Below are 12236 nucleotides of genomic sequence, written 5' to 3' on the forward strand. Positions count from 1 at the left end.
CAAAGGACTTCAGTACTCCTCCAGGGTCAGAAATTACTTCTGGAAGATCCAGCCCATGGCAAAGGAGCTAATAACCATCCTGCCACCAGGTGTCACTCCCCACCCAGTATTTTGGACTTCGGACTAGGCAGAAGGGTCCTTTTTGTGTGATGTGTATGGGATAAAATTAGTATAAAATTTTATACTGCTGCAAAGGTTAATAAAATCTACACAGGTATAAAAGGCTTATTCCTCATGTGGGGGCCATTTCAGTTAAGGCAACTCGAGTTTCCAAATAAAAACAATGTTTATGCACAATTTGCCCTATGGGTCTCAAAGGTTTAAGAAAAACAAACACCATGAAGCAATAAGCTTTTGCCCCTCCATCTGGGAACAGACAGAGACTTTTCACTAAACAATGAGCTAGAGAAGGGTCAATCTCATAAATGAAGAAACTGTATGTGGACTTCCCTGCTGGTCCACTGGCTAAGACTCCGCACTCCCAATGAAGGGGGCTGGGTTTGATTCCCCGGTCAAAGGAACTAGATTCTACATGCTGCAGCCAAGAGTTAACAAGCTGCAGCTAAAAGATCCTGCATGCTACAACGAAGAACTAAGATCCATTACAGCCAAATGAATACACTAAAAAAAGAAAGAAAGAAAGAAAGAAACCGAATGAAATAAAGCTCAGACACTCCAGGAGATAGTGAAGGATGGGGAAGCCTGGCGTGCTGCAGTCCATGGGATCGTAAAGAATCGGACACAACTGAGCGACTGAACAACAACACTACTCAATCCACTTACTGAGTTAGATTTTGAGAAAACAAGACAAAACCAGATTACAAAAGAAAGACAGCCAGGTAGAAAATGTTCCAGCAGTACAGTGGATAGCTAATGTACCCGGTGTGAATGTCAGTCTACCAACTGGGATGTACAGAAAGACAGCTTCATTTTCTATGATTTAATTTTATTTCTGTCACTGAGCTTTCATCCTACCTGAGGTCTCTCGAAGGTCAACTCAGACCTTCAGGGGACCGGAGGATCCTTGCCTTCCAGGAATTGTACACAGCTCCTGGGTCTAATGTAGTAACACCCGGGGGTGGGGGATGCATGAGAGGATGCATAATCCATCTCTTAAGCATTTTCCACAGAGTTGGCAGGTCCTCTCTTTTCTCGGAATCAACAGGACTTCTCAGCCCTCCAATTCCCTTCCCTCTTGGCTTCTCTCTCCAAAAAAAAAAAAAATGTTGAGGGACTTCCCTGGTGGCCCAGGGTTTAAGATTCCAGGCTCCCAAGGCAGGCGGCACAGGCTCAAACTCGATACCACCAGCTGAGACTAAAGGTCCCAAACACCACAACTAAGACCCAGTGCTGCCCAATAAATAAATAACAAAATCCAAATAATGTACTCACCCCACACAAGTCCCCCAAGGCAGTGGGCAGAGAGCTTAAGGCCAACTTGAATCGGAATGAAGGAAAAGGGAAGAAGACAGATGTTGTTCTCAAAGATGACTCTGCCTCCCAGTGCCATCTTAGCATCCAGGGCAGGGTTTTGCAAAGGTTTCTATCTACAGCACGTGCATAGGATCAGCTGTTTCTTATTTAAAATGCAAATGTCAGGACTCAAAAAACTCAGGAGCTCCGGGGCCAATGAAGTTTGAGAACCACTCAATAGAGCAGGGGTTCTCCACATGTGATTCTTAGCCTAGCAGCTTTGGAGCCCCCAGCCCAACTTGTTAGAGATGCAAGTTCTCAGGCTCCAACTCGAGACCTACTGAATCAGAAACTGAAGTGGGACCCAGCCACCTGAAGTTTAACAAGCCCCCTCAGGTGACTCTGCACATGCTCAGGTCTCAGAACTAACTGCAATAGAGCAAAGGTTCTAAAGCAATGGTTCGCACGGTTGCCTGCAAATTGGAGTCACCTGCAAGCTTTTAAATCTAAATGCTTAGGCTCTATCCCAGACTATTAAATCAGCATCTTCATGGGTGGAGATTTTTAAAGAACCTCACGTAATTTCGGGGCTTCCCTTGTGGCTCAGCTGGTAAAGAATCTGCCTGAAATGTGAGAGACCTGGGTTCGATCCCTGGGTTGGGAAGATCCCCTAGAGAAGGAAACGGCTACTCACTCCAGTATTCTGGCCTAGAAAATTCCATGAACTGTATAGTCCATGGGGTCGCAAACAGTCGGACATGACTGAGCAGCTTTCACGTAATTTCAAGGGCAGCCAAGGTTAACAACCATTTGTAGGAAGTGGGGAAACTGAGGCATCAGCAGGACTGTCTCACAATAAATAAACCCTCCCTGCTGGGATAGCCTGGTATTGTCCCCAGCCTGAGCCTCTCTGCAGTTGTAATCCTTACTATGGATGGGATAGGGTCCCCTTACCTCTGTGTGTTTGCATGGATTAAAGACTGAAATGTAGGACCTAAGACCATAAAACTCGAGGAAAACAGGAAACACCTCCTTAACACTGCTCTTGGCAATGTCTTTTTAGATATGACACCAGAAGCACAAACCACAGAAGCAAGAATCAGCAAGTGGGACAACATCAAATTAAAAAGCTTCTGCACAGCAAAGAAACACATCAACAAAATGAAAAGGCCATCTGTAAAGTGGGAGAAAGTGCAAACCATATATCTGATTAGGGGTTCATATTCAAAATACATAACGAACTCATATAACTCAATGGCAAAAAGCAAGCAATCGATTTTAAAATGGACAGAAGATCTGAACAGACATTTCTCCAAAGAAAACATACAAATTGCTAACAGGCACATGAAAAGGTGCTGGGCATCACTAGTCATCAGGGAAATACACACCAAAACCAAAATGAGATATCCCCTCACACCAGTTAGAATGGCTATCATCAAAAAAAAAAAAAAAAAACAAAACAAGAAATAACAAATACTGGCAAGGATGCAGAGAAAAAGGAATCCTTGTGCACTGTTAATGGGAATGTAAATTGGGGTGACCACTATGGAAAACACTATGGGGGTACCTCAAAAAATTATACCATATGATCCAGTAATTCCACTTTTGGGTATTTATCTGAATAAAATGAAAACACTAATTTGAAAAGATGTCTGTACCCCCGTGTTCAGTGCAGCCTTATTTTAGCCAAGATACAGAAACAGGCTATCCCAGCAGGGAGGGTAAGTGTCCACTGATGGATGGATGGAGAAAGAAATGTGATATATATATATATAATTCAGCTATAAAAATAAAGGAAATTCTACCATTTGGAACAACATGGATGAATGTGAAGGACATTATGCTAAGTGAAATAAGTCAAAGAGAGAAAAACAAATTCTGTCTGAAGTCTTTATAAGTAGAATCTAAAATAGTCAACATATGGCAAAACCAATACAATGTTGTAAAGTAAAATTAGTTAATTAATTAATTAAAACAAAGAATCGGTCAGTTATCTATTTTATATATAGTAGTGCTGTACATTTGAAACTAGCACAACACTGTAAATCAACTCTATTTCAGTGACAAAAATATTTCAAGTGTAAGGAGAAGAGGAAACTCCCTCCAGAGTATCATTCTGAATCAATAAGAATCGGTCTGTTCCTTTTCAACAAAGAAATTAAATAGTTCACTTTTGGGGGGAAGGTCTTTTTTAAATTTATTTTTTAATTGAAGGATAACTGCTTTATAGAATTTTGCTGTTTTCTGTCAAACACCAACAAGAATAAGCCACTTTTTCACCATGAAAATCAGCAAATACCCATCAGCCCTTCAGCATATAGAGCTGCAATGTCCAACAAAAATGAGTCACATATATAATTTAAATTTTCTAGCTGCCACAATTAAAATGTAAAAAGAAGCAGATAAAATTCAGTAAAATAACATATATAACCCAATATGGGCATCCCTGGTGGCACAGTAATAAAGAATTCACCTGCAGTGCAGGAGATGTGGGTTTGATCCCCAGATTGGGAAGTTCCCCTGGAGAAGGAAATGGCAACCCGCTCTAATATTTTTGCCTGGAAATCCCATGGACAGAGGAGTAGTGGGCTACAGTCCACCAGGTCACAAAGACTTGGACACGACTTAGTGACTAACACAACCACAGCCTAACCCAGTATGTCAAAAATATTATGTAAAAATGTATATATGCGGTTACTAGAGATATTTTATATTTTAAAAAAAGAGAAAGAGTCTGCCTACCAATGCGGGGGATGTGGATTTGATCCCTGGTCTAGGAACTAAGATCCCACATGCTGCAGGGCAACTAAACCCATGTGCCATAACTACTGAAGCTCATATGCCTAGGAGCCGGTGCTCCATATCACGAGAAACCACTGTGAAGAGAAGCTCACACCACAACTAGAGAAAGTCCGTGTGCAGCAACAAAGAGCCAGCACATCCACAAAATAAGTAAATAAGTTATAAAAAGAAAATAGTCAATTAATTTTTGACTATTAAAATTTTTGACTAAAAAACAATTTTTTAATTTTAAATTTTAATATAAAAATTAAATAGTCAAACTCATAGACTCAGGGAGCAGAATGGTGGTTACCAGGGGCTAGAATAAGGTGGCTGGGGCAAATGGGGAGATGTTGGTCAAAGGGTACAAACTTCCAGTTACAAGATGAATAAGCTGAGGATCAAATGCACGGCAAGATTATTACATTAATAGTACTATATTTTACACTGGAAATTTGCTAAGAGAGTAGATGTTAAATGTTCTTACCACACCCGCCCCCACAAAATGGTAATTATGTTGGGTGGTGGATATGTGGTAATCATTTCACTATATATGTGTATATTAAACCATCACATTGTAGACCTTCAATATATACAATTTTTATTTTCCAATTATGTCTCAATAAAATCAGGGAGAAAAAGAAAAAGGAAGGGAAAAAAAGAAAAGAAAACCACCAGTCTAGAGTAACATACGTCAACTGCACATCCACTGATAGTAATGCAGTTAGTAAAAACATTAAGATTCTGTTTACACCAAACTATACTAAATATCCTTTGTTTAAGAAAGTCAATTAGGTGCAAAACGCATGTTCATTTGTTACTGGGTACTAATTGCCTGCATAAAGTAACAACTGTACTTGAGACTTAAAATCATGAAATTTTGAAGCCACCAACTATCTTGAAAATAGTGCAACCAGAGCTCTGATTTATGAGTTTGGAAATTGCACATGTTCCTGTTTAAACATGTGCCATGTTCAACCATATGTGGTTCCTTTAAATCTATTTATAGACAGTAAGTATATTTAAAGCAGTCACGTGTAGCAAACGGGTTGTAGATAAAATTGCACAATGTCTTTTTCTTCTCTTTGACTATCAGACTGGAGACTTGCTTGTTAGTCAACTTTACTGTGCAGGAATCACCCGGGGACCTGATTCAGGAGGTCTGGGTTGGGACCTGAGACTCTGTATTTCTAACAAATCCCAGAGGGTCACTGCCATCTCTCTCTCTCTCTCTCAATTAAATGGGCACTCCGCAGTCTTCATCTTCCACTTCATGTCAGCATCGTGTGACATTGTCCTCATCACTCTCGATTCCTTGATTTCTTGGACACTGCTCTCCTGATTTTTCTTCTCTGTCTCCTCTTTCTCACTGTCCTTTTCAGGCTCATCTTCTGCCAGCTGTGAACAATTAGAAGTCTTCAAAGTTCAATTCCCATCATCTTTCCCTTTATTCCAAACATTGCCCTTAGGTCAGTGGTTCTCCACTGAGGTGTATTTTGTCCCCCAAAGGACATTTGGCAGGGATGGATGGTTTTCACAGCTTGAGGGGAGGGGAGGTGCTCGTGGTATCTAGTGGGTAGAGGCTGGGGATGCTGCTAAACACCCTACAATGCACCGGACAGCTCTCCCCTCAAAAGCATCCCCCCACACAGTTCATCCCAGCAAAGGACTTTTTGTCAGTAATGGTGAGGTTAATAAGCTCTACCCTAGGGCAGTGCATCTCACACTGTAATGAGCCTGGCAACCGCCTGGGTCTGTTGTTGAAATTCAGATTTCTGATTTAGCACGTACAAAGCAGGCTTTTCTAAGAAACTTCCATGAGGTGCCAATGTGGCTGGTCCAGGGACCACAGTTTGAATAGAAAGGCCCTAAACTATATCATTTCTGTGCAAGGCATCCATCACTGTCATCACCACAGGAGACCTGAACGACATATCTCCAGTTCACAGCTCTCTTTCTTGAGCGCCATAGACGATGGTCAACTACTGACTCAGCATCTCCAATGTGGGTATTGGAAACCTCTCCAAATCAATATTCCTAAGCCACACTTGTGATCTCCTACCTCCAAATACTGTCCTCTTCCAATGCTGTCTTGTTCAGTTAACTCATTTTCACATCTCAACTCTGGTGGTCTTCCATAGGCTGCCTGCTCTTCCAGTTTCCCAATCTGACTCAGTTCTCTGACCTGTAATGTGAGAATTATATAATCTTCTAGAACATTCTTCCTTTTCTCCAAAGTACTTGAATCTTCCCCAATATGATTATCTGAGTAATGAGTTTCTGAATAAGCTCTGAGGAAATGAAATATTTCTATTTTTGCTCATCAGCGTCTCCTGGGGCCCTAGAATGTATGCCTGGTCCATAATAATATTTATTGACTACCTGAATAAAATGAGTAAATGAATGAGTGAGTGAGTGAATGTAATTGACAGCTTATAAATACATCAATGTAATGCAGAATACAAATTCTAAATAACTTATTCTGCACTATCTCATAAATGCTTAAAAGGAAATTATGGCACCCAATCAATAATACACGACTGAGCGACTGAACTGAACTGAATCAATAATAAGGAGTCTTAGAAATGATAACTTTTTTTTTTTTTTAGAAATGCTATCTTTAGTGCCCTTGAAGGTAAGGACTCTGTCTGTCTCCTGAAAGGATGAGAAAACTTTAAGTTTTGGTGTTAGACTGTAAAAAGAAGAGTCGTCTTCATTTCATGAGTCCAAGCATGGCCTGATGTTGTAGAGGCTAATTTATTAATATAGTACATTTAATTGAGATTTTATTCATTTCTTATTGATTCAGAATGGTACTCTGGAGGGAGTTTCCTCCTACTTACACTAAAAATTTTTTTTATTGAAATATAGTTGATTTACAATGTTGTGCTAGTTTCAGGTGTTTAGTTCAGTTCAGTTGCTCAGTCATGTCTGACTTTTTATGACCCCATGGACTGCAGCACGCCAGGCTTGCCTGTCCATCACCAACTCCCAGAGCCTGCTCAAACTCATGTCCATCGAGCTGGTGATGCCATCCAACCATCTCATCCTCTGTTGTCCCCTTCTCCTCCCACCTTCAGTCTTTCCCAGCACAGGGTTTTTTTTTCCAATGAGTCAGTTCTTTGCATCAGGTGGCCAAAGTATTGGAGTTTCAGCTTCAGCTCAGTCCTTCCAATGAACATTCAGGATTGATTTCCTTTAGGATGGACTGGTTTGATCTCCTTGCAGTCCAAGGGACTCTCAAGAGTCTTCTCCAACACCACAGTTCAAAAGCATCAATTCTTCGGCGCTCAGCTTTCTTTATAGTCCAACTCTCACATCCACACATGACTACTGCAAAACCATAGCTTTGATTAGACAGACCTTTGTTGACAAAGTAATGTCTCTGCTTTTTAATATGCTGTCTAGGTTGGTCATAGCTTTTCTTCCATGGAGCAAGTATCTTTTACCTTCATGGCTGCAATCACCATCTGCAGTGATTTTGGAGCCCAAGAAAATAAAGTCTGTCACTGTTTCCCTTGTTTCCCCATCTATTTGCCACGAAGTGATGGGACCAGATGCCATGATCTTCGTTTTTTGAATGCTGAGTTTTAAGCCAGCTTTTTCACTTTCCTCTTTCACTTTCACCAAGAGTCTCTTTAGTTCCTCTTCACTTTCTGCCATAAGGGTGGTGTCATCTGCGTATCTGAGGTTATTGATATTTCTCCTGGCAATCTTGATTCCAGCTTGTGCTTCATTCTGCCCAGCATTTTGCATGATGTACTCTGCAGATAAGCTAAATAAGCAGGGTGACAATATACAGCCTTGACATACTCTTTTCCCGATTTGTAACCAGTCTGTTGTTCCATGTCTGGTTCTAACTGTTGCTTCTTGACCTGCATACAGATTTCTCAGGAGGCAGGTAAGGTGGTCTTGTATTCCCATCTCTTTAAGAATTTTCCACAGTTTGTTGTGATCCACACAAAGACTTTGGCATAATCAATAAAGCAGAAGTACATGTTTTTCTGGAATTCTCTTGCTTTTTCCATGATCCAACAGATGCTGGCAATTTGATCTCTGGTTCCTCTACCTTTTCTAAATCCAGCTTGAACATCTGGAAGTTCACGGTTCATGTACTGTTGAAGTCTGGCTTAGAGAATTTTGACCATTACTTTGCTAGTGTGTGAAATGAGTACAGTTGTGTGGTAGTTTGAACATTCTTTGACATTGCCCTTCTTAGGGGTTGAAATGAAAACTGACCTTTTCCAGTCCTGTGGCCATTGCTGAGTTGTCCAAATTTGCTGGCAAATTGAGTGCAGCACTTTCACAGCATCATCTTTTAGGATTTGAAATAGCTCCACTGGAACTCCATCACGTCCACTAGCTTTGTTCATAGTGATGCTTCCTAAGGCCCACTTGACTTCACATTCCAGGATGTCTGGCTCTAGGTGAGTGATCACACCATCATGGTTATCTGGTCATGAAGATCTTTTTTGTATAGTTCTTCTGTATATTCTTACCACCTCTTCTTAATATCTTCTGCTTCTAATAGGTCCATACCATTTCTGTCCTTTATTGTGCCCATCTTTGCATGAAATGTTCCCTTGGTATCTCTCATTTTCTTAAAGAGATCTCTAGTCTTTTTCATTCTCTTTCTTTGCATTGATCGCTGAGGAAGGCTTTCTTATCTCTCCTTGCTATTCTTGGGAGCTCTACAGTTTCAGGTGCATAGCACCAGTATATATAAAATAGATAACCAACAAGATCTTCTCCTTAGACAGTGACATCAAATCCTGAAGTGGGGTGTGTGGTCTGCTATGGGCCGATTGATGATAGTTGGAAAATGGTAACTGCTCCTGTCCATCCCAGTCCCCTGGCTCTTGTTCTATCAGGACAGCCTGCCAATGGAAGGGCACACCACCCCCCCACCCCTGCTTCTACCACCCTGAGGTAAGCCCTATATAACAGGGCACCTTCGCTCTGGATTGAAGGTTCTTCTTTTCTGCCTGTAGCTGGGTGGGCCAACTCCATGGAGTCGGGGGGTTGGAGAGGTGTCAGATGACAAGTCTATGCGATGGGCATCAAATTTAGCAAATGCTGTGTCTTAACCCCACCTGACGCTAGAATGTATAGCTCAGCAGGAGAGAAGTGTAAGGAAGTCGGCCCCCCCAGACCCCAACAATTCTGCAAACTTCACGTTCTAAATGGAATCCTAAATGTCCAAGGAAGCCTCACCAAGGCAGGACTTGATGCACATTTGGTATCCAGCACCTCTTAGGGAGAGATCAACCCTGCCCATCACATTCTCAGAAGAGAGCACTTTATACTTTTGTCTGTAAACCTTGATACAGTCTCTCTCCATAGGGCTTTTTAAAAGAAGTTTTTGGAAAAGAGCTGATATCAGGAAAATTGTAAACTCACGCGTGACAATGGAAAAAACCCATTATATCCAGAGTCAGTGAAAATATCAGGAGAGGGTGGGGGAGGGGTAAGAACGGGAAGAACTGCATCCTGATTCTTGCCAGTAAAGAAGCACACAGGCTCCTATGCAGATGAACATGGAGCTCCTCCAGACTTGTGGATTTTCTTCATCTTCTTGTAGGATCACAGGAAAAAGCAGAACTGGTGACATGTGGGAAATTGGATCAACGAAAAGGGACTTTCCTCTGATAAGTTTTGAGCAGGAAGTGGTCAGCGTTCTCATGGTATGAAGATTATGGAAAATGAAAACTTATATTTACAAAACAGGCCTAAAGAAATGAACTCTGGGTATCTGAGACATTTCTGGAAAGTCTGATGGACTTCAATTCAAAGAAAGCAAGAGACCAAACAGTGAGTGAGAATATGTAATGCCTGGAAGCACTAACAAATGAAATATCACCCTTCAAATAAAAAAATTTAATTATATGAATATAATACATGAAATACATAAACTTACACAGCAGAAAAGGCCAGAAGAAGAAAATTTCCAGACACTGTACACTAAGAGCAAAAGACTAAAAATATTAGTGAATATGAGGAATGAATTAGTGAATAAGAGGAATGTTCTATATATATAATAGCAAGTGAGCATGCCATCATCTTTGACTTGTTTAATGCTGCCTGTGGGAAGTGGTCATGAAACCCCCAAGCACCGTGCCCACCCAGAGACAGTTTTCATCAACTCACAGTTAAGTAGGATGGAAAAGACCACTAATCCTCAAACTATTAAATTACAGCAGGCTTTAAAGATGCCATTCATGGGCTGAGGGGGATGAGGAGGTGGTGGAGAAGAATAGGTAGATTAGTCAGAAATAGGAGACAGAGAGAGAGAGTGCTTAGTGAGTGAGACTGGAGTCAAGAGAGTGACTAAAGGGTGTCACTACTACACAAACCACAGTTCAACATGGCGGCCATGTTACATGAAAAGAGGAAATGTGTCATAGAGAAAAGAAAGCCACTCACCCGGTTAACTCAGGTTTTTCATTTACACCTGCACGTGCAAATGGCAATGGATGGCCAGCCCCATCTTGAGACAACAAGCCAAAGCAATGGAAATAAGTGGTTGAAACAAAGATTTAATAGTCTATGGTCCTCAATATTTTTATGTAGCCCTTTCATCAATAAAAAACATTGAACATACAGCCTTACATATTTCTGTATTAACACGCTGGGCATATGATAAAATAGCCACAGACACACTTTCTAAAAGATGATTATATCCATTATATTCTCTGTCCACCCCCCACGTTGGGACCTAGCCAAAGGTCGCAGTAGCAGACCAGCAACACACATGACATTCCACTAGGTGGCGCTCTGCACCGCATATGTACAACTACAGTCAGCATGGAACTCAGTCAGACACTAGGAAAACGACAGTCAAGACATCCTTGAAACCATGAACACAAGCAGCAACTCTACTGGTCAGGATCCACAGGACTTCGAATCACTTCGCCACCTGTCTCTGTCACTACTCAAATCTGTTCGGTGTGCCTGCCCAAACTGTCTTCACATTTTAGCCCTGAACGGAACTGCCAATCCTATATGGTCAGACTATGTCCCTCCTGAAAACAAGCGCCAAGAGGGAAGCAATTTGAGTTGAAGGGCAGTGGGTTAAGAGCGCCGAGGTTTGGACGCAGGAGAAAGAGAAATCGAGCATACCTGGGAGCTCGGGCTTTCCTTGCTGAAAGGATCCCCGTGTTGACCGTCCCTGGTATCCCAAAGGAAGGTGTGGTGCTTCCTGCACGGGCTCCGCAAACCAGCTGCTTCAGAAGCGCTTAGGGAGTTTCCAAAATGTCCTGGGTACGAGATCAGGATCTCTGGTGTGAAGGACTGGAACCACATGATATGTAAGCTCCTTGGGTGACTCTGAGCCCCTGTAAAATTGGGAGAACCAACTGGTCTGAGTGGACAGAGCTGGGTCAGTTTGGGGTGGGGCCATTTCCAGCCTCACAGACCTTGGCAGTTGACTTAACACATCTGATCGCACCTTCATCTCTGAGTTAATCCGTCCTCTTTAAGATGGAGCCCCTAATACCACCTTCAGGGAGCTGCTGTGAAGGTTTAATGGAATAAATGAAGCACTGAACTTGGCGTTCGCTGCTTTATAAATGTGACTCCTTCCCCTCCGCTTCCCTCTCCAGACCCCACTAGATAACACTGGCCAGATACCAGTGACTTCATCTTATGCCCTTCTTCCCAAGATCCTTCTCGTTCTCTCCTCGCCTGTCATTCCCTTGGAGGCCTGCCCTCAAGAGGAAGAGCAAATTGGTGATGATTTTAGTTCATTCTTCCCATTCAGCTTTCATTGAAGGGCAACTAAATGGTGGGAAATGAGGACCCAGGGGAGAGAGATGAGCACTATAAATGATTGTTATTTAATGCATTTCTTGTTGTTTAGTTGCTAAGTCATGTCTGACTCTTCTGCAACCCCAGAGACTGTAGCCCACCAGGCTCCTCTGTCCATAGGATTTCCCAGGCAAGTATACTCCAGTGGGTTGCCATTTCCTCCTCCAGGGGATCTTCCGGGATCAGGGATTGAACTCATGTCTCCTGCTTGGGAGGTGGACTCTTTAGGGGACTGA

Source organism: Cervus canadensis, chromosome X, assembly GCF_019320065.1.
Source record: "Cervus canadensis isolate Bull #8, Minnesota chromosome X, ASM1932006v1, whole genome shotgun sequence".
Taxonomy (NCBI): domain Eukaryota; kingdom Metazoa; phylum Chordata; class Mammalia; order Artiodactyla; family Cervidae; genus Cervus; species Cervus canadensis.